This window comes from Hylobates moloch, unplaced genomic scaffold (genome assembly GCF_009828535.3).
Source record: "Hylobates moloch isolate HMO894 unplaced genomic scaffold, HMol_V3 SCAFFOLD_22, whole genome shotgun sequence".
In the NCBI taxonomy this organism is placed as follows: Eukaryota; Metazoa; Chordata; class Mammalia; order Primates; family Hylobatidae; genus Hylobates; species Hylobates moloch.
The window spans coordinates 34,493,075-34,516,646 of NW_026652297.1; the positions used below are offsets into that span (position 1 = coordinate 34,493,075).

The 23,572-nt window shown below is 42.2% G+C and overlaps 1 long non-coding RNA gene across 2 annotated transcripts in view; it reads left to right on the forward strand.

The window, feature by feature from the left end:
• Window positions 1-22,109, forward strand: part of LOC116461624 (uncharacterized) — a 48,458-nt gene extending 26,349 nt beyond the window's left edge. Inside the window, exons 2-4 of one of the 2 annotated variants that reach the window (XR_009211656.1) lie at window positions 13,976-14,091; window positions 14,735-15,519; window positions 20,453-22,109. This is a non-coding gene — a long non-coding RNA (uncharacterized LOC116461624). The remainder of the gene's footprint in view (window positions 1-13,975; window positions 14,092-14,734; window positions 15,520-20,452) is intronic. The other variant, XR_009211655.1, reaches the window with a different exon arrangement.
• Window positions 22,110-23,572: the final 1,463 nt, after the last annotated feature.

Below are 23,572 nucleotides of genomic sequence, written 5' to 3' on the forward strand. Positions count from 1 at the left end.
AGCAGAGATTTTTACTAAGTAGTCAGGGGTATGTGCAGCCTGGGAGTTCATCTACATCTTTCTAGGATCCCTTCCTTGAGCTCCCTCTTCTCTGGCATCTCCCTGACACTTTCCAGCTTGCAGGTGGTCCCCTTCCGGGTACACAGGCTAGAAATCCAGGGCTTTAATTTCTCTGTTCTGTTGTGCTCTTTCTTCCTGCAACTACATCTGCTACCCATTCTGCAGTACTTGGAGTTCTTCCCCAATCTGTCTGTTATTGTTTTACTTTTCTGTGTCTGCTGGTAGCTGCTCCCTGCATTTTCTCCAGGGATTTTCACTGCATTCAGTGGGAGAGACGAAGTGGTATGTGCTTCATGCATTTTGACCAGAACCAGAACCCACTGAAGGTTTTTAAACAGTCAAAAGGCATGTAGCTCTCTATTCCAGAAGGCTCTCTTTGGCTGGAGCAGGGAGAATGGGTTGAGAATGATGTTAGAGGCACAGAATATAGCAACCTAAGAAGCAGATGCCACCGGCCGGTTTTAAGGCAATGGCAGTCAAAGGGGAAAGGAAAGAGTCCCAGAGCTCCTCAGAGGTGAATTCTGCAGGATATGATGTCCAATTCAATGTGGAGGTGGAGGCATATGAAGTCTCCAGAATAATTCCCTAAGACGGAAACACGAAGATGAAAAATTTGCTCCCTGAATGTCAACCTTGAGCAAATTAGCAGGCAAATATTCCTCCCCTAGACCAGAATGAGCAAATTTAAAATCTCTTTCGATTTTCCTTCTCTACACTACTGGATCATTTGCCTTTGTGTTATCAGCCATGCTAAGATATTCTCCATTCTAACAAGATGTATTTGAGCCCATTTGAAGCACCAAAAAGTTTACTATTGACCTCTGTGTCATTTTTCATACGGCAAATTCAAAATAGGTTTTATTTGCATAACAAACCACCACCTTAAATTGTGAAGTAGTCAGAGGTAGAGCTTTTATAGTGTATGTGTTGCATCATGGTTTTAATTTTTTATCTGTGTTTAAAAATTTTGCCATTTGATTCTATGATTTGTTGGCAAAATACCATTATATGGTATTTCAAATATATCAAACATTTTTAAAGGAATTAAGAAAAACTGAGCTTGCCTGGGTTGTTTGTTAAAGCAGCTAATAGTGGTGCTGTAGTGATGCTAGTGTAGCAGTAGACAGCATATTTTCTTGATTTATTTTTGCAGAAGTAGATACGTCTTTCTATGTTTTACATAAACCCCACACACAGACACACCATGGGTATATGTTCATACTCACAGGCCCACACCTCACCTGCTAATACATTATTCAGTCTTTCAGTTCCTTGCAAATGCTGCATTCCTCTCTCCATTATCTTTCACATTTAAGTTAAACAATGATCAGTCATTTTGACTGTGGATAATTTGCCTCTTAGTATAAATATATTTTCCTCTGCCAAGTATGCTTACAAAGCACAGGGCCCAGAACCCATGTGGCTTGATCACAATACCAAGATGGTGGTCTATTTCCTACCACTAGTACAATCTTCCTCACAGTGCAAGCCATGTGCTTAACTTTGGGTAGAAAAAAAAAAAAAAAACCTAAAACTGGAAAGAAATTCCCAAGATAAACAGAATAATGGACTGAGAATGAAAGCCCTTATATTTGAGACAGAATTGGATTATTTCTTAGAATGGCTTTTGAGAAAGGAATCTGTGGGCAGAAGAAAGAAGTTCCTTTTGTGTGGCTTGCTGCAAGTCGACAAAAGAAATAAAAGGAGAGGAAGGGCTTGGGAATCAGCTGCTAACAAGGTCCTTAATTTGGGCTAAATCTTCTAGGGCTTAGGAGTTTCAGATTGCATTCTTGTTATATAAAGAGCGTTACTACAAGGCACCACTCTTTCCCTGTTTCCCGGGTGGGTAACTGTTTCTCTTTTCCTAGACATGGGACAATGCTGAGTCAGAATGCTTAGTTTGATCAATTAGAAAAGAAAAGTGAGTGGAGGTATGAGCTCCAGGTTTTTTTTCATGCTTAAGCATAAGGAAGTCAGAACATTGCCATTGTGTTGTTTGACAAGAGATATCCCTTATCTGCACAGAAGGACAGAGCTTTGGGTAAAAAATTCTACATTGCCCAGACACTGGGCAATGCTCCTAATTGTGTACATTTCTGTTGTCTTTCTCCGACTGAAATTTTTCTGAGAGCCCACTTTCTGGCATCAACGGCATTTTATTTCTGTGGCTCACTCAATAATAGGGACCTGTTGCTGTCTGTGGGATCTGGCAATCCTCAGCTGGGCACATTCTTTGGTCAAAGTTTTGCAAAAGGTGTGGTAGCACAGCTTGGGCTGGAGATTATGCTGGAAAAGGAGGCTGAGATAGGAAGTCAGCTGGATTTAAGTGCTTTGCAAAGCACATGCAAGGATTTGTTAATACACTACAGTTGGTCAATTGAAAACATTTTTCAAGTACCCCAGGGTGCTGGGTAAGAGCTAAGTATAGGAATAAATTCCACATGTGAAAGAACTCAAAATAGCACTGAACAACAGACTCAGAAATATTTGGAGTAGGCCCTGTCTGCAAATCTCATCAAAAGACAAGCAAAAAATATCTCCAGGAGACCTTGGATTAGTTTTAAGACTCAGACACCTTGGTCAATTGCTGCAATGAATGTGTTCATTGCAAGATATTTTGGATTTGCTTCATCTATTCGTGAATACTCAATGGCTAGTTCTTCATTCAAATTGCTGCCAAAACACTTTTCCATGAAAAGACATTAGGCAGCTATAGAAAAGGTGGGTGATGAGGCTTAGGAGGAGGAATTCAGATTTCCTGTGTCAGATAACCAAGGACAAGGTGAGCTGGAAAGGGCCCTAAAATCTAGAGATGCACCTCAGGGCCAGAAGTGTGCAATGGTAGTTGCTTCTTGGCCTCTTGGCTAAGACCAAGTGCGGAAGTGTGCAATTCAGCCAGAGGGAGAACCAGAGCCACACAGGTGGGCCAGCCACTGGTTAAGACAGAATCACTACAGCAGTAGGAATAATAATGATGAATTAGCAAAGATTTATTGAACACTTACTAAATTTAACTTGTTCATGGCCTCACTGCTGGGAAGTGGCAGAGCTGCGATTCAAACTCTAAGTCTCTGACACATAGCCCTGGTTCTTGATGATTATTCCACCAGTCAGGCCAGTCAGGCTCCTGGGTTTCCTTGGCCACAGTGCAAACTCTTGGGAAAACTTTGCGTTTAGAGTTCTGGTACCAAGTGGGCCATTTTTCATGGGTGTGCAGGTGTGTGTTACACAATTCCAGAGGCCATTGACTTCGTAGTTAATGTGGCTGCCACCCTCACCCTGAAACTGCACAGTAGACCAACTGATGACTATCACTATGGCCCCACCATTTCTATTCTTCAGCTTTTACAAGTGAGATACCTGCCCTGCTGAGAGGCAAATGACTCTGCCCCAAGGCCACTAGCTGCACAGAAAAGTCAGGAGTGGCCTGCAAAGGGTATCTCTTCCCTCTGGTGATTCATTACTGCCTAGGGTCCTGCAATGTGGGATCCACTCATGGCTGATAAATAAATCAAACATGATACAGGAATTTGTGAAGAGATAGGTATAGGTAAGGAAGCTTGATTTTTTTGCTTTTTTTTTTTTTTTTTAAATCTGATCTACCCCAGAGAAGCCAAAGAATGGGATTGCCATCCATGTGGATGAAACTCCTGAACTGTGGGCTTTCCCAGAAGCAAAGAAAAAGGGAAATGTTTGGAAGCAAGAGATGCTCTAGTGGCAACTGATTAGTGCTGTGGGAAGACTAGAAATGCTGTTGTTAGAAAAATGAAATCACTGCATGTTTGGATTTGTGTGTCACAAAGGAGCCGTAAATGCTACTCTTTGCTGGCAGGGCCTGGCTGTGAGCAGGGAGAATGGCTATGTGTTTCTGTCCCAAGGATGTACACGAGGGCTGGAGAAAGATTTCTCTGCTGCTACAGGGGCACTGTGAGAATTGCCTTCAGCTCCTCTCCGGAGTAGAGGAACCACGCCAGGGACCAAAGCCTCTGACACCTGGCTTCTCCTGGCAGCTCTGTGGGCTAGGTAGACTATGTTGTCTGTCCTTGAGGAAGGCAGTGACTCTCTGGGCTCTTCGGAAATATGCAAAGAAGGCCTGGCCACTGGTAGGCTTTTCAAGTGGATTATCATTTCCCGAATATCCTCACATCTGGTTTCCAGGCCCGAGGAAGGAGCTGTTGTAAGCAGCTGTTTCAGGCAGCAGCAGATTAGCAACAGAGTCTTTATTAGCCTCATGTCTGCCACTGGATTGTAGGATCACTTGCGTTAGTCCTTTTGATCTCACAGAGTCTCAGTTCCCCATCTGTAAAATGAAGGTGGGGAAGGTCCGACCAAGTGTGTCTTTTCAATTCCAGCTCTAAAGTCTACAGTCGATTTGAGAGGATTGCTGAATTGCCGAAAAACTCTTTTCATTATCATTTATTTTAGTGAAGCCAGGTTTCTAGAATAAGGCCAAGCTAGCTATTGGAAGCTCAAGTGAAGTCAATAAACAGGCCACCCTCATCCATCTAAAGAGTCTGAGAAACCAAACAAAAGAGAGGCAGATGGAAGGCCCAGAACAAAGCATGAGGTTTTAGATCTAAGAAACAGATAATTCTCTCTCATCCTAAACCCCGTTCCAAATTCCCATTTCAGTTTGTACTTGACTTCTGAGTGTTCATGTGGACACAGCCCAGTGTAATGGAAAAGCACAGGAAAAGGAGTCCAAGAGCTCGTTCCAGTTCTGTCACTTAGTAGACAGGGTAGCCAATTTCCCTGTCCTTCTCAGAACCCCTGCTCTGTAGTCCCTGTGGGAGGGTCAGGGGTTTGGGAAGCAGAGGTGGAGAGGAAGCCCTGACCCTGGATGGGCCAGTCAGATCTACACTTCCCCAAAGCTGTCACTGGAACGTGGTCAGGGGTGTTCCAGCCTAGGGCCACCATTTATCTCTGCTGGGGCACCATCTGGGAGAGCACACGGGGAACACAGTTGGCTCATGAAGAGGCTGGGCTATTGAGAAAAACGAGATGGAAAGAGATGAGCAGAGAAACAAATACGAGAGACCATACGGAAAAGAGAGAGAAGGAGAATAAGAAACCTTAGTTTCCAAAGGTTTTAACCTCCTGGTTCCATTCCTTTTGGCACTTCTTGCCCTGAGGTCTTGGGCTTACCTTGACCCTCACCTTGTTCAACTGGGTTTCTCTTACACACAACCAATCTTTGAGAACCCTTATCTCACCATGATTTTGTATAAGTAGCTTTATCTCTGGGTGCCTCCATTTCCTCTTCTGTAAAATGTAGCAGCCGGCATATGTATTTCTGTTTCTTTTCTAGCCCTCTGATTATATGAAAGACTTCTGCAAAGCAAAGTAGGATAAAGTCATAGCGACTCCCTTCCTTTCCCCCAGTTAACCAGATGCAGACCAACACCAAGCCCCATTGTTCCATGTAAACAGCCCCACTAGCTGTTTTCTTGGTAGAGGTCACTGTCCCTTGGAGAAACCAGGCATGCAGAATAGAAGTGTGGACCCAGATTCTCATGGAACAAGTACAACATGCCAGCACTCCATACTGCCAAAGATGAGCCCGGGAGCTGGCCCACACCCACGCAGCTCCTGTCTACCTGTGCCATCCCTGTGGCTCATGCGTGTATTTGTAACTCTAGTGTACCTGTTGGAAAATGAGGCTGAGGCTGCAACAGTACTCTGGCTTCAGAGCTTTTTCTTAGACTCTGTCTTCAGCCCCCTTGAATAGGTAGAATGTTAGTGACTATGTACAATTTCAATTGGAGTTTCCATTGCACAGGGTCCTCAGACCGTCTATGTTGCATTTCACCAGTCCATTGTCTGCCACAAAGGAATGCTGTATGGGTGGCCGGGCACTGTCTCTTTATAGCAGCTGAACTGCAAGGAAAAACAGAATACAGAATATATTGCAGCTGTAAGGAATTAGATTAGACACACACACACACATACACACGAAAAAAAAAGAAAAAGAGAGAGAGAGAGAGAGAGAGAAAAAACGTTCCCTAGGGTGGTAAGACAGTGGTGTATATTAAAAGGGACAATGTGTTAACGAAATCTCAAGATATTTTCAGAAAGAGCAGACAGCTTCCCCTCAGGTACGGCTGGAAGTGCTGCCCTGCATTTCCAGGAATAGATATGATGACCTCTTGACATCTCAGTGTCCCCTCCCTGCCTAAACTGATGATGACAGGGTCTCTGTCAGATGATCCCTCTTCCCCCGTTGCACCAAATTTCCATCAATTTCATCATTACTCTCCACTCTCCTATAATTGCCTGAAAAGGTCCATACTTTAGGCAACTATACCTTTACTCTTTCCAATTTAGTGCTCATCACCAACCTACTTCACCACCAATCCATGCCTCACGTAGGAGGGGAGACCTAACGGCAAGAATCTGGATATGATGAACAAGTGGGCAATCTCCTCCTGCAGCTGAGCTGGCTGCCTTCTGCATAACTGAGAATATATAGCCCTCTGTTCCTCATTCACTTTGTCCGTATCACCTACCCTCCCTAAAGGGGCCCTTCACGGGACAGCACAAAAGGCTTCCAGAGATGCAATCCCTCTTGTCTGACCCCCACTCCCTGCCACCACCAACCCACAAGTGCTGATTACCTGATCCAGCTGACCAGTAGATAACTCAACCTCAGGGCTCTGAATCCTAGGGAAACTCAGCCCACGAGGCTCCACACTCAGGTTTGTCCTGGCCCCATTCATAAAATGTCAGTGTATCCTATTGGTCTCTTGTTGGATATCTGGATTTTTAGGAGCTTCTGGTGAGAGAAGAGGACATGGGACCCAGTTATTTAGTAACCCTCATCCCCACCATGGGGTGTTTAACAGTCAGACCACTCAGCATCCCCAAAAGATACTGCATCATTTATTCAATACTTGTTCATCAAGGATTTATAGCTTCCCTCATTCAGGGAAAAGAAACAAAATGGCCCTAATATTTCTTAGTGTTCGGCCCTGTGTTTTGTGTGCTACATGTATATTGTCTTGTAAGTTCCTGCTAGATTTCTGAAGCAACTTTCTTTTGTTTTTCTCTCACTCTGTTGCTCAGGCTAGAGTGCAGTGGTGTGATCTCAGCTCACTGCAACCTCCACCCACCAGATTCAAGTGACTCTCCTGCCTCAGCCTCCCAAGTAGCTGGGATTACAGGCACCAGCCACCACAGCCAATTAACTTTTATATTTTTAGTAGAGGCAGGGTTTCACCATATTGGCCAGGTTGGCCTCAAACTCCTCACCTCAAGTGATCTGCTCACCTCGGCCTCCCAAAGTGCTGGGATCACAGGTGTGAGCTCTGAAGCAACTTTCTAAATGTACTTCCAGCCTCCATATGCAACTTTCTTCATCCATACCACACACAGACGCCAGAGGATCCTTCTAACATGTGTTTTTCTCTTGCAAATCTTGACAGTTCCTCGCTGTCTTCTGGATAACACTGAAGAGGTACAGCCCTTAGTGCTTGCTCTGGCCTCAGCATCTTCTCCAATTGCCGCCTACAAAGGTCCCATAAAGGAACTTTGTCACTCACTCTTACTCAGAATATATTTCCATGCACCATGGACTTTGCCCACACTAGACCACTTGTTTAAATTGTCTCCCCACCTGTCTCATTTGGCAAACTCTTCTCTGTTTATCAAGCTTAAATATCATCTCATCTTTCTATCCTTCTCTAACTTTCCCAGGTAGAATTAATCAGGCCTTTTTCTCTTCTTATAACACTTTATATAGGCTTTGCTTATAGCACTGCTCACATTGTATTATAGATCTGTGATGTGTTACTCAGGGTAAACCACCTGCTATGTCAAACAACTCAAAAATTTTCATGGCTTGACACCACAAAGGTCTATTTCTTGCTCAGGCAGCAGTCTAATGGGAACGTTCCTCCTGGAGGCTCACCACCAAGTGGTGACTCAGGGATCCAGGCTGATTCCATCTTATCACTCTGTTGTATCTTAAGACCCTGAAGTCCTTCACTCTCAGATACATAAACAGCAAAAGAATATGGAGGATAGAACAGGAGATTTTAAGGGTCCAAGCCTGGCCCAATCTCCAGCCATTTCTCTAAGACAACAAATCTTCACTCATATCCCCTGCCTGTACTTCTCACAGGACTCTCAGTCTACCATACCACTGATTTGGGGCCTATAAATACTTCAAGAGAACAAAAAACAAATATCAATTAACTAGCCAATGATAACTTTATTTTCCAACACACCTGCTCCTCCAAGAAAGCCCATAGTAAGGTTTTGGGTATCAGCAGGGCTTTTCACATTAGGGAGCCATTGGTATGAGACAACTGGCATGTGTCCACAGCTTCCATTTTCATCTGTTAATATTCAATTACTCACCATTGTGGCAGTCTGGGAAATTAAGTTAATAGAGAAATCTAAAGGGCTTATCATTTTTACCATTAAACATATGGAATCAGTCACATTGTGAGAGCTTCTAAGACTCTAAGGGACTCCTGATCACCTCCTTCAACTCTGTGGCATATTTGTTGAAGGATAATCCTCTCTAGTGTACCTAGTGATCATTTAGAAAACAAACAAAAAAACAGGTTTTTCTCCTCTTTCACATCAGCCTTAGGATTATACAAACAATATAGGTCTTAAGGGTAAATAAATACGTTACTAGCCAATACATACATAGGAGATTTGATATTGTCTCCTAAACCAAGATCACAAGAGAACATAGATAAGGACTTTCTATTGTTGACCAGATTTGGAAAAGGGTAATATCCCTTCTAATACAAACAAAAATAAACCAAAAATCTTCCTGAGGTGTGAGAGAGGACACATCTTTAACAGGAAAATAGTTTTAAAAATAATTGGCATTTGGAGCTTAGTGAATTTAAGGAATAATTTAAGCTTGGATTTCCAAAGCTCTTCTATCCCTCATGAGCCCTGGTTATAGTCCATAGAATTGATTAAGGAAACTGAGGCAGGGAAGGGTTAGGTGATTTAGCAATGGTCATACTGCAAATCGCAGGTTTTTCTGGGACCCATTCTTGCACACAGCCTGGGGCACATTTCATGAGCTGATGCACAAAGGAAGACCATAGGTACCACTCTAATGCCATTTGCTCTCCTCCTGTTCATTCCTCATCTAACTCCCAGTAAACTTCCCCTCGCAGCTATCCACTGATGTAGCTAAGCCTCTTCAATGATCTTCACACCATTAAGTCCAATGTACCTTTTCTAGTCCTCACCTTACAGAATCTCTAAGCAGGATTTGACTTAGAAGACCACTGCTTTCTTCTTCAACACAATCTTCTTCCCTTGGTCACCATCACCTCATGGTTTCTACTCTCTGGCTGCCCCTTCTCTGTGTCCTTCACCTACTCATCCTCTCAGTTTAGGCCATCAAGACTCATAATACCAAAGACTCCATACTGGTCCCTCTTATCTTCTCTCTCTGTACTTTCTGTCCATCTTATCCATGTTCATGGCTTCAATAGCCACTCATTCCCACATTCCAAATTTATATCTCCAGCTAACACCACCTTCTGGGTTCCAGTCCTGTACTGTATGTTCCATTTCTACTTACAGATGCCTCAAATTTGCAGTCTAAGCCCAAGCATTCTCTCCCTACATTACAGCCACTCCCCTTCCAATGTCTATCCCAGTGAATGGCACTGCCGTCAATTCAATAGTGCAGTTTAAGAGACCTGGAGCCATTCTTGGTGCTTTCCTCTCCCTCCCCTTCCAGATTTTATGCATTACCAAATCCAGTCCACTTAACCTCTAAATACCTCTCAAATATATCCATTTCTCTTCTTCCATATTCCCATATCACAAAGTCAAACCACAATTGTGTCCTGCCTAGGCTACTTCAACAAGCACTTAACAGATCTCCCTGCACCTGTTCTTGCCATCTTCCAGCCTATTATCCTGCAGTCAAAAAAAAAATATTTTCAAAGGATTAATATGATAACGGCTCCCACCACATCTTCTCTGTCCCCCATCCAAGTCATTTAATGGTTTCTCAGTGCTCTTTGGAGAAAGATCAAATACTTATCCTCCATAAAATATCCTGCGCCCTGCAGCTCCTACCCATCCTACATCCTCTATTCACGTCATGCTCTCCCACTGTTCTCTGAATTCCAACTGCACTGGTCTTCTTTCAGCTCCTTGGCTATTTCAAGTTCCATCTGACTACAGGAAAGACTGAATCACAAATCCAGGGACCTCTCTTCTGTTAAATTCCCTCACAGCACCACATACTTCTTCATCATAAAACATATTAAAGCATTAATGTTACATGTATTTATGTGTTTATCTGTTTGATGCCTATCTTTGCCACTGACTATATGCTTCATGAAGATGGAACCATGTTCATTTTTGCTTATCATTATATTCACAGTACTAATCACTGTGCCTAGCACATACTAATATGCAATAAGAATGTGTCCAATGAATGATAACAATAATTGTATCAATTAGGCAATCAATAAATTACGTTTTCTTAGATTTCTTCCTGTTTTAATATTCATATATATATAGCATATTAGATGACTGATATAGTTTAGATATTTGTTCCTGCCCAAATCTCATGTTGAATTATAATCCCCAGTGCTGGAGCTGGGGCTTGGTGGGAAGTGTTTGGATCATGGGCGCAGATCCCTCATGGCTTGGTGCTGTCTTTCTTTTGGTGGGTTATTGTGAGATCTGGTTGTTTAAAGGTGTGTGACATCTCCCTTCCAACTCTCTCTCGCTTGTTCTTGCTTTTGTTATGTGATGTGCCTGTTCCTGCTTTGCCTTCCACCAGGATTAAAAACTCCCTGAGGCTTCACTAGAAGCTGAACAGATGCTGGCATCATACTTCCAATAAAGCCTGCAGAACCATGAGCCAATTAAACCTCTTCTTTTTTAATAAATGACCCAGTCTCAGGTGTACAGCGATGCAGGAATGGCCTAATACAGTGACCTGTTGTCTGAAGCAGTTTTTCCTTCTTTTTGCACTCAGTTTACTCCATCCAAGATTCAAATTGTTTCCTTTTATGAAAAAAATTTCAGGACAATTTGGTGAACAAGTCTATGTTTGTATTTTTTATTCAAGATGATTGAGGCTTCATCCTGATATCTAAAAAAATAACAGCACATGTGCGAAAATGAGGATGCTAGAGAAGGTAGCTGTGAAACAGGAATGCTCCCTAGCAAGTTTTGTTAGCTGAAAGTAGGAGGGCAGGGTGCCAGTGCCTGATCTGTCTTTATTCAGCAGCTTGACCACAAGGAAATCACTTCCTTCCCTGGTCCTTGGTTTGTTCATCTGGGAAATTAAAGCACTGTTCTAAATGAGGAGGCTTCTGCCTTCACCACGTGACATGATTTATGAGAATGGCCATGCTACTGCCTGCCATTTCCATGTGAAACCAGAATTCTCACTGTGGGGAGAAGGTCTTTCAGAGCAAAGCTTTTCCTTCTCCATGGCTATATTTTTTTCTGGTAGTTCTTAACTTGCTACTTACAATGGGAATGTACCAAGAAAAATTGCACTTAGTCTCTGTAGAGTTCACCTTTATCATTCTGCCTAATACTCACCCTTCCATGATAAGGAGGGAGAAGACGGTGTCTCATCTGCCAATAACCCATTTCTAGAAATGATGTAAGTCAGCATAGCAGGTGCTGTATTCTGGAGTGCACTGTAAAAGGAAAGCTTCAGGGTCAGGAGCTAGGACACGTGTCCCAGGTCCTCCACTTCCTGGCTATGAGTTTTGGACACGGCACTGAACTTCTGTGAGTCTCAGGTCTTTAACTAATAAAATATATATCTAACTGGGTTACTTCACAGAGAGCTTATGAGAACCACATAGGACAGCATTTAAGAAAAAATCTGCAAACATTAGGATGCAGTAAACATGGGCTTTCAAATGCCCGAAAGATGTCTCAAGGAAAAAAGGCATATAGAGTCACAATAATGCCAATATCATATAAATTACACTTCCAGCAGTCATTTGGTGCCAACTCCTAGGTGCCTCCTCCACAGACCAAGGTCACAGCATTCCAAAAGCCCTACCACCCTCTAAGTTATCCTCTGAGAATTTCAGGACTATTTAGTGAAGAAATCACTGTTCACCTTGCAGGATGAGAAAGGATTGAAACTCACATATTTAGAAAAACGACAGGATCATCAACAAGTAAATATCAATAACAAATGGATAAAAGCAAGTTCAAGATATTCTAATTCAAAGTATTATGTAGACTGAAAAAAAAATAGTATTTACCCAAGAAAATGTACTTGTTGCTGTGGTTCAGTAATAACTTTTTTTTAGCACTATCTTAGACCAATTTCTCTGAACTAACTTGTGGTCAGTAGAATGAAAACCCTTACATATAATGTCGGTTGATTTTCAGTAACTGTGCCAAGACCATCAATGGGGAATGGACACTATCTTCAATGAATGGTGCTGAGAAAACTGGATACCTACATGCTAAAGAACCAACTGGGCCCTTACCTTATCTTACCTTACCTTACCTTATACTATATGTAAAAATCAACTCAAAATGGAATAAATAGATAAAACTATAAAGCTCCTAGAAGAAAACATAGAGCAAGAGCTTTATAACATTGCATTTGTCAATGATTTCTTGGATATGACACCAAAAGCACAAGCAATAAAAGAAAAAATAGATAAACTGAACTTCACCGAAATTGAAAACTTTGTGCCCTAAAGGACCCTTGCAAGACAGTGAAAAGGCAACCCAAAGAATGGGAGAAAGTATTTGCAAATCACTTTATCTGGTACGGAATTAATATCTAGAACATATAAAGAGGTCCTATAATTTAAAAAAAATGAGCAGCCCAGTTCAAACCTGGTCAAAGGCTCTGAATAGATATTTCTCCAAAGAAGATATACAAATGGCTAATAAGTACCAAAAGATGTGCAATGTCACTAGCCACTAGGGACATGCAAATCAAAACCACAACAAGATACGATTTCACACTTCTTAGGATTGCCATTATCAAAAAACAAAAAATTTAAAAAAAATGTTGGTAAGGATGTAAAGACATTGGAAGCTTTGTACATTTCTGATGGGAAGGTAAAATGGTGCAGTCACTGTGAAAACACTTTGGTAGTTCCTCAAAAAATTAAACAGAATTACTATATGATCCAGCAATTTCACTTGTAGGTATATATCCAAAAGAACTGAAGAGAGAGAATCAAACAGACACCAATATTCACAGCAGTATTATTCACCATAGCCAAGATGTGGAAACAACTCAGATGTCCACCAACAGATGACTGGATAAACAGAATATGGTATATACATAGAATGGAATATTATTCAAGCCTAAAAAGGAATAAAGTTCCTACACATGCTACAACATGAATGAACCATAAACATTATGCTAAGTGAAATAAGCCAGACATAAAAGGACAAATATTATATGAATCTGCTTACATGAGGTACCTAGAACGGGCAAATCCATATAGACAGAGGGTAGAATAGAGGTTACCAGGGGCTGGAGGGAGGAAGGAATGGGGGTTAATGTTCAATAGGTGCAGAGTTTCTGTTTGGGATGATTAAAAGTTCTGGAGATGGATGACTATGATGTTTTACACAAAAATGTACATGTACTCAATGTCATTGAATTGTACACTTAAAAGTGTTTAAAATGGTAAATGTTATATATATATTTTTTACCACAATAAATAAACTATAGACTAGAGGTCCTCACGTCATGGGAAATTGTTTTTCTGTCACTTGATATGTAAAGCGGATGTGTTCTATTTACTGAAGAGTCTTCAAGCTCAGGGAGGAAAGGCAGAATTCACAGAAAAGAGACAGCACCTGAATTTCCCAGTGCCCCCTGCAGCCCTTACTCATGCTCATCAGTCTAAGGTTTTCTGCAATCAATTTTCTTCTTTCCCCCTTTCAAATGCTTTTCATGATGGCAAATAAGGATGTCAAGCTTCAGCACCCTTGCATCTCCGGATAAATGAAATGTCACCCCAGCTGCCGTCCTTGTTCAGATCTGTGTAATAAAGAGCAAAGCATAAAACCAAGTCAAGGCTTTGAGTAAGTCTGGGGAAATAAAAGACACTAGTCCTTAGGGGCTGGAGGAGGGGAAATAGCTGAGAGAGAGGGGTGAGGGGGGAAGCAAGAAGTCGTCCAGATGATGAAAGCGTTTTATAACGATGTGAAATGTCCAGATGGTGGTAGTTACATGTATGCTTACTTTAGGATTATTTATGATAACATACACTTGTATGTAATATTTTGAATGTGTCCTAGAGCTTGCCAAAAAATCGCCTTTAAAATGCATAATTAACAAGATTGTTGACAAACTGAGTGTAATAAATGAGGAAGACAAAGTCATTGAAGAAGTTCCCAATCTTCCTGTCTGGATGACTTTTCTGTCTCTCAAAACTGCTGCCTGTGAACTCGCTCTTAGCAATTAGTTTTTCACAATGGAAATGACATCAGTTCAAAGTGTTAGTCTTTACCTTTCACTCGGTCTAACTTATCTCAATGCAGTCCCTAGGGAAAGATGAACCCTAAACTAAGAGCCAAAATATTACTGAAGTGATAGACTTAAATTTCCTACTGTCATGACTGATGGAGCAGAAGATTTCACAATACTTTGTAATAAAAGCAAAAAGCGTAAATCTTCAAAAAAAAAAAAGTACTCCAATAGTGGCCTTTCCCCTCTGCCTTGCAGGGGAGTGACCTACAAAATGCACAATGTGAAACAATGCAAATGTGAAAGGTGCAAAATCCCCATCAAAGAGCTGGATGCTGACAGATGCGCCAGCGATAATTCCCGTCTTCCAACACAGGAGCACAGCTTCCATTTTCCATAACAGAACAACAGCCAGAGCAGCTAGAAGGCAGGGCTGCCTCCCAGACTTCCACCAACAATAGGATGAGACTTGACATCTGGAATCACAATCACAACAGATCTAAGAGACCCACCAGCTTGATGACAAGCTTCTTCTTTCAAAGAAAGGTATCAGTCTGGGGGACCTAGTACTGCAAACTATGACAAATTAAGTGTGACATCCCTCACTTGCCTAATGGAACTCAGTGATATTTTTTAATTAACAAGAGTTATTTTTATGTAAGCTTCTCTCATTCCTCCACTGTGTGTCCTCAGGGGCTGGTGGTGAGGAAAAAGAAAACAGCTGTGCGGGAAGCATCAAGAAAAGGCAGGGCATGCAGTCTTAGAGATCAGTGATATGTAAGAAAAACAGCGAGGAGAAAAATATTCCTACTAAAGTTTTCCATTTGTTTACCTTCCTTGTCACATAGACTTCCAAGAGTTAGAAGTCTAGAATTTGATCTCCAAATCTTCCTGGCAGATTACTCATCTTCATTTCATTCATATAGTCCAGGGGTTTGTACAAAGGAAGATGCCAGTTCTTCCCCAATCACAACTAAGATATTGAGATATTCTTTTGAAATGTAACAAAGCCAATCTAAAGTTCATCTGAAAATAATAAATGAGTAAGTATATTGACAAATATTTTGGCAAAATAAAAGTAATGAGGAGATACTAGCATTAGCCTCATCAGGCATTAAATATATTATAAAGTTATAATATGTAAAACAGCATGGGTCTGGCACTGAAACTTACAGTTCAACTGAAGAGAATAGACAAGCTAGAAGTAAGTCTTGATGTATGTAAGAATTTAATAAATTTGAAAGATGGTAAGGAAAGATAGGATTGCTCAGAAAATGGCTTTGGTGCAATTGATTAACTTTTCATAAACTGGGTCAGCTCTTATTAGATATTTCTCTGAGACCCTCACCCACCCCGAGTGTCCCCCAGCTCTCTGAGCTTCCCAGCTATACGACATCAGAGCTCAGGAGGCTCTAGTCCTCTCCATCCTGGTCTCCCACCATTGTCTCTGCAGCCCCCAATCTTCCTGAGATCACAGCTCCCATGGGCACCATTACCCTCTACTGCCAGCACCACTCTTGGGCAAGGAAAACTCCACCCTCCCACAAGCTTCTTAGGTCAAAGTGTGGTCACAGGCCTCCATAACTCCCATAGAACACCTGAGATCAGGAAATCTGCGAGTATCTGGGATGTCTTTATTATAGTCAGTGGTTGCCAGAGGTTAGTGGGGAGGGAGGGATGAATAAGCAGAGCATAGAGGAATTTTAGGGCAGTGAAACTACCCTGTATGATACTATAATGGTGGCTATATGACATTTTATATAGTCCAAACCCATAGAGTATATTGTTAAAGAAGAAATTGTTCTGACACTTGTTAAAACAATAATGAAGAGTTTATTCAGGACTATTATGATAGGTATCGAGACTCACTACAACAGGCGAGAGAATTCAGGCTCAATTCCAATACAACAAAGACAGCTGAGGACTCATAGCCCATGAATAGAATGAGGGAATCAGTGGGTGGAAAATTCCTAAGAGGAGAAATCAAGAGCAGAGGGATTCTTGTTAAACCAACTTAGGGTTCTTGCTAAAGACAAGCCAGGGTGACCAGATATCAAGAGTTGGGGAAGTAGAATTTGATCATACATCCAGGGGATCAGATTTCAAAGGTGCAGGGATTCTCACTAAACTGACCTAGCAAGATTCTTTTTTTTTTTTAAGACAGAGTCTCCCTCTGTCACCCAGGTGGGAGTGCCGTGGTGTGATCTCAGCTCACTGCAACCTCTGCTTCCCAGGTTCAAGCGACTATCCTTCCTCAGCCTCCGAATAGTTGGGATTACAGGCATGCACCACCGCGCCTGGCTAATTTTTTTGTATTTTAGTAGAGACGGGGTTTCACCATGTGGCCCAGGGTGGTTGCAAACTCCTGAGCTCAGGCAATCCTCCCACCTCGGCCTCCCAAAATGCTGGGATTACAGGCTTGAGCCACCGCGCCCAGCCACAAGATTCTTACTGAGTGATGCAAGCCCAGCAAGGACAGGCCGGAGGCCCAGGTCGAGGCCTAGTCAAGAAGAGGACTTGGAGGAGCATAACTACAGCTTCGTCAAGGATCAGGAGTCTTTGTCAGTGTAACACTGAGAGTGAGCCGTAATGTAAACTATGGATTTTGGGTGAGAATGACATGTCAATGTAGGGTTATCAATTGTAACAAATGTCCCACTCTGGTGCAGAATGTCAATAGTGGAGGAGGCTCTGCGTGTGTGCGGTCAAGATAACAGAACAGAACTCTGTATTTTCTGCTCAATTCTGCTATGGATCTAAAACTTCTCTAAAAATTAAAGTCCATTAAAATTTTTTTAAATTAAATTGGTTTTAAAAAAGGAAATGAAACTGGATCATTCCTGACTATGGCACAGGTAGCAAGACCAGCCCTATGCCCTTCACTAGGCAAGAAGTTTCAAGCCAGATCACTAGCTCTGGTGCCAATCGGTCCCCAGGGATTTGATAATCTTTGCCATGCCCAATAGTAGGAGTGCTGGTTGTTTCATGCATGGCCCCTCTGTTCTATCATCTCTCTCTACTTATCCTCTGTTATGTTGAAAACACTTTGGATTGGCTACCCAAGAGCTACTCATAAGCCCTTCCCGCTTGCTTTAATAAGGGCTATAGGGAAGGGATTTGGGGAATGTTTTTAAAGGCCACAGACTGAACTGGTAGACCCCCTTTAGCCTGTTGCCCTTTCTCTGTTCATCTTGCCTAGAATGTGGTTGTAATGTCTATCTTGTGACTCTGAGGAGGAAAGCCACAAGCCAAGGATAGCAGAGTGCAAAGAGAGAAAGAGGCTGGGATATGGATGACATTGTGAACTCTGGACTGCCTATTTAGATATGTTTTGCCTGAGACAAATGGATACTTTATTTGTTTAAGCCCTTTATAGTTGAGATTTTGTTACTTTCAGCCAAACATAATGCCAATTGTTATACTTTTCTACTCCCCAAATGGGCAGAAGGGGCAAATCAGCAAACCTACTGCATAAATATCCAAGTGGGATGCTGGGATCCCTAATTTTTTAATGTGGTTTTTAGTGGGAAAGCATTATTTATCTCCACAGCACAGCACTTCCTGCTAGGTGAAAACTTGTGCTTGCAATGATTCTCTCTTCCTGCTTCCAGGGTTCTGCTTTTATAGATAGGGAGTAGTGGGAGAGGATATTAATTGTGATAAGACTTACGCTATTTCTACCTCATTAACAATTTTTAAAATATTTAAGAAGAATGTGGGATATTGAATCTGAAAAAGACTATCGACTAAACATGGTTTAGACTAGTGATGGTCTGTGGGTCTAGAAGTAATATTTTAAACATAAAAATCAGTTCACTTCTCTACTCCTCTACCTTCTGTGGTAGATTGTATTACCTCTTTGCCTCATGGATATTGGGCTTGGTCAAAGGACTTGCTTAGACCAACGGATGTGAGCAGAGGTTTTCAGCATGCTTGCTGGTTGGCGGCTTTCCCTCTTGTCTTTTTGCTATCTGCCATTAGCAGAGCATGCTCTGGCAGCTTCCATCTCAGAATGCAGAGGCAGTTGAAGCCATCAGGAACCCAATCTTCAGCTTGAAGCAGAGCCTCCACAATTGACCCACAGAACCATAAGTGAAAAATAAAGTTGGTTCTTGTAAACCATTGAAAATTGGGATTGCTTGTTATGCAGCATTAGGCAGTAATAGTTGACTAATACACTTCCAATGTCTTTCAGCTCATTCTGAGTAGAAAGTCAAAGTTTTCAGAGTGATTCAAAAGAATCCTCATATTCTGGCTTCATTTACCTCTCTGACTTCATCTTCAACTACTTTTTTCCCTTCTTACTCTGCTCCAAATACACCATCCTCGTTGTTCCTCCTCTAACACGCCAGATGTGTTTCTGCCTTGGGACTTTGCACTTGCTGTTTCTCCTGCATAGAACACTTCCTCCAAATTCCTGCATGGCTTATTTGTTAATTTCCCTGTGATTTCCCTTTCTTTAAGAAAGTCATCTCAGTGAAAAGTTATCTAACCATCTGACTGTAAACTGCATTTCCCAGTACTCAGTAGCCCCTTCTTTGATTTACTTTTCTATTTAGCACCAATCATCATTTATCCATTCTCTTCCCACCATCCCACTACAGGACAGGGACTTTATTTTATTCACAGCAGTATTCCCAGGGTCTAGTCAGAGCAGTGTCTGGCACATGGTAGGCACCTGCTGATTATTCATAAATGAACAAAGGGATAGAGGAAGAAATTAAAAATCTCAACATAAAATTTATAAATAATTCCTAAATTATTTAATAAAATATTACATTTTTCTTTAATAAAAACAATATAGAAATGACATTTCATTAAAAATCAATGGTTAGAATAAGAAATATAGATGCTCTTGTTTGTAATCAAAGGATCAGGAATTAATGTTACAGAGATGTATTACACCTCCTTTCAAATTGGCAAATGTTTTAAAGAATTATAATATTCATGATGGCAGTAATTCTCTTTGTCTGTCACGGGTAATCTCATAGACTGTGGGTGGAGATATGTAGAGATTCATCCTCTTGGGAAAGCAATCAAATGCCTTTACATCTTTATACCTTTACATCATTGGTCCACTAATTTCCCTTCTAGGAATCCTTCCCAAAGAAGAAATCATTGTTGGAGGCAAAAAATTACCTATGAAAAAGTTTCTTACAATGTTATTCATAATAACACAAATTTAGAAAAAAATCTCATCAGTCAATAATAGGAGGATCATGACATGAATCATGGTGTATTTTTAGAAATTTTTTATGTTTTTAACTTTTTTGATCAATACATAATACTTTTACATATTTATGAGGTACAAAGTATCACATGTACCCCATCAATATGTAAAAGTATTATGTATCAATTATGCATAGAATGTGTCATGATCAAGTCAGGGTATCTGCGTGTCCATCAGTATTTACCGCTTCTATGTGGGAACATTTCAAGTCCTCTCTTCTATTTTGAAATATACAATACATTGCACATGTACCCCTGAATTTAAAATAGAAGTTTTACAAAAAACGAGAACAAAAATGCAGAGATGCCAGAGGCTTACATGAGGTCACTTTGCAGCACCAAAGCCCATTGTGATCCACTCCTGTTAACAGAGGTGGGTGGGGAGTGTAAATGATAAAGCTGGGGCATAAGAGTGGGGAAACATAGGACACCCCCAAATAGCCATCTCATTTTTTCTATTTCCCTCCGTGCCAAAAAAGCACATTTTTACCTAGTAAAGGAAGGTGGTATGGAGCAAGCGAATGTGACTGTCAGTCAAGCAAGCTTGATGCATCATTCCCTGCTTCCACACCTCCATGCCCCGACACAATCTCCGACCTTCCTCTGCCCACTGGGGCATCCCACCTGGACTGTGTGTGCCACAGTTCCCTTCATTAGCTCCCCCCACACATTAGCTTTCACATAGACACTCCCTGAGCAAGTAGCCCTGAGCTGAGCCCAGCCCTCTTCCTCCCCGTTTCCGGTAAGTTTTAGGCGGTCATAACCATGGGATGCTGGACCAGGATGGCAAGCATCAGGAAACAGAATCTGGAGAATGCGCAGCTGCTCCCACAGGAAGCAGCAGGGAAGAAGAAGAAGAGGTGTGAAGTCTGCCTTCTGCTCTGCTGGGATCCCTTTCACATCTCCTTTGCCTCCAGGCAGTTTTGGTTCCTGGCCATTTCCAGGTGTGACTCACTCAGGATGGTAAGCATCTTCTCTCCTACCCAGAGTAGAGGATGAAGACCTCATCTCAGAGGTTAAAGGGAGCTCCAGAGAGAGGTCTCAAACTTCCAGCATTAACTGCTAAAGAAGCTTCATGAGCTGCTGGAGAACCTGGGAAATGACCAATGATAGGGACAGAGCTCAAATACTCTGGGACACTTTAGTAGCTGAGAAAGTTCCAACTCCAGGGTGACAGAGGACTGCCTGGCAAGCCATCATCAAAGCAGAAGACCTGATACAAACATCACAGGCCATGGTTTATTACTGAAGATCAGTGCTTACACCCTGCCAGAGGTTCAGAAGCAAATTTATCATCGTTCTCCCTGGAAATGTTGGCCCACATTCTGAAAAGTGTGGTCAGTAGTAGCAACAGAAATCTGTTCTTGCCAAGCACAATGTCACCATCCCCAGCCCTTCCCCCAACACGACCCAATAGGTGCTTCCTGGCTGCAAACTTGAGAAAGTCACTTGACCTGTCTGAGATTCCACTTCCTAATCTGGCCTGGTGAAGATAATAAAAACAGTTTATTTAAAGTGTCTAGCAAAGTGCTTGGACCAAAATAGGACCTCTGGAATGGTTATGGTTGTGTTGTTAAGGTGATGTTTTAAGTGCTGATGAGTACAAAGATGGATAAGATATTTCCTTCTGTTAAAATCTACAATCTAATGAGAGAGAACAAGATGAATGCACAATAACTATCATTCAGAACAGGATTATGAGAAGGTGTGAATTTCTGTGAAAAATCAGAACAGGGAGGAATATGATCCCAGGTGATTGGCAGGGGGTGGGGGTCTGGATTCAATTGGAGAGGGAGCTAGCAGGGAAGGCTTCCTAGAGGATGAGAGTTCAACAAGGGGCAGGTGTAGGATGTGGGTGGCCAAGTGACTGGGCAGAAGGAGCTGCAGAAGTAAGACCCCAAGTCAGGAAGACAAGGGCCTGCTGAGAAACACGAGCTATAAAGTGCAAGTGCAGGAAGAGTTGGGATGAGATTAGAAGGGGGTCTGGGGCCAGACTGTGGAAGGCCCAAATGCCGGGCTAAGGAGTTTGTACTTAATTCAGTGGTCAACGGGGAGTCATTGGAGGCTGTTGAGCAAGAGAGTTGCTTTCTTTACAGCTGTGCCAGACTAAATTAAACCTAAACAGTACTTTATAGCTGGAAAGGGAAGGCCCCAGGAATAGCTCTTGACTCAGAAACAGGCATTGGGGAAGGTAATGAGAAACAGCCCTGACTGATCAAAGCAGAGAGGTTAATTAAATTTGTAATTACTGTGAAAGGCCATTAAAAACCCTAGTTCACTAGAGATAACTGCTCTAGTGGGGCTTCAAAGACGAATGCTTCTTTTACCCTTGAATAGGGGGATGTTTGCTTCTCTGTGGAGGAGATATGATTAAGATACTTAATAAATGGTAGATAAACATGCACACGTGTGTGTTCTCTGTAAACCCACTCTCCGTCCCTGCACATATCTGTGTAGCTATGTAGGGTGCTCCACAAGAGGGGTCCCCAGCCCCCAGGCCATAGACCGTTATGGGTCCATGACCTGTTAGGAACCAGGCCGCACAGCAGGAGTTGAGCAGAGGGCAAGCAAGCAAAGCTTCATCTGTATTTACAGTCGCTTCCCATTGCTCACATTGCAGACTGAGCTACCCCTCCTGTCAGATCATCACCAAAGTGTATTTATTGGCACTTATAAATTACGTGGTATAATTTTTGGTCCATCTCCTAAAGCCTAGCTGGTAAGAGAAGATGAATTAGGAAGCAATAAAGTGAAAAGATTTTAAGACGAATAAGGAAGCAATAAAGTGAAAATGAATACACACCAGACTTTATGGTCATGGTAGAGAGTTTCAAGAAGGGAAGAGCCAGGAAGGCTTCCTGGAGGAGACGTGAAATTCTGCTGCTGTAGCAGAAACCCAAATTCTAAAAAGCTTAAACACATCAGAAGTGATTAGTCCCACGTGTCTAAGTGTAAGCACCTAGGGATGATACAGTGTGGACCTTCTAGGGCAGCTCCGTGCTGTTGGAGACTCCATCCCTTCCTGTGGTTCTCTGCCTTCCTAGCATACAGATGTGCATCCACATAGTTCGGTGAGTCCACACCCTGTCCACATTCCCATCCCAGAAAGGGGCAAGGAAAGAGGATGCCCCTCCCTTTAAGAATACGATCCAGAAGTTGCACAAACTTGCTCATGAATGATCTTGTTTTGTTACCAGAGAAACTGGGACTTGTGGTCTTTGTTCTGGCCAATCATATTCCCAGCTAAAATTCTACCACCGTGGAAGAAGAAAGAATGAATATTGGAGAATAACCAGCAATCTTGGCCATATACATGAGGCTCAGCTGAGCCTTGAGCAATGAGTGGGAGTGGGGGTAGTGGCACAGGGCCAGTGATTTGGGGGTCAGGAGGGGAACAGAGGGCATCCCAAGCAGGCTGGACTACATGATAAAGAACTGGGAGGTCCATTCTAGGCACAGTGAATAAATGAACATATCAGAAATGGAAGCTGAAGTAAGGAATAAAACCAGAGGTGTTCATTGGAGTCAGACAGATAATGAGCCTTGATGGTCCATCAAGATGGTTCTCAGGGAAATTGTGTCTAAGGAAAATGTGTTGGTCAGGACAGCAGAGGATGAATTAGATGGGTTAGTGATGGGAGTCAGGAAGAACCATTCGGAACCTCTTTCAACAATCTGCCTATAAATTGGTAACAACTCTGCCCAGGACAGAAGCCCCGGATTGAGAGAATGGCTGGCGTGAGAGTGTTTCATGGAAGAATAACAGGGCTTCATTTCTGATGGGCTATCAGAATGAAGGTGCCTGGGAGGCTGCCTCCCTGACATGCATTCTCTAGGGCTCCCCAAGTACCCAGGCATCCTTCCTGC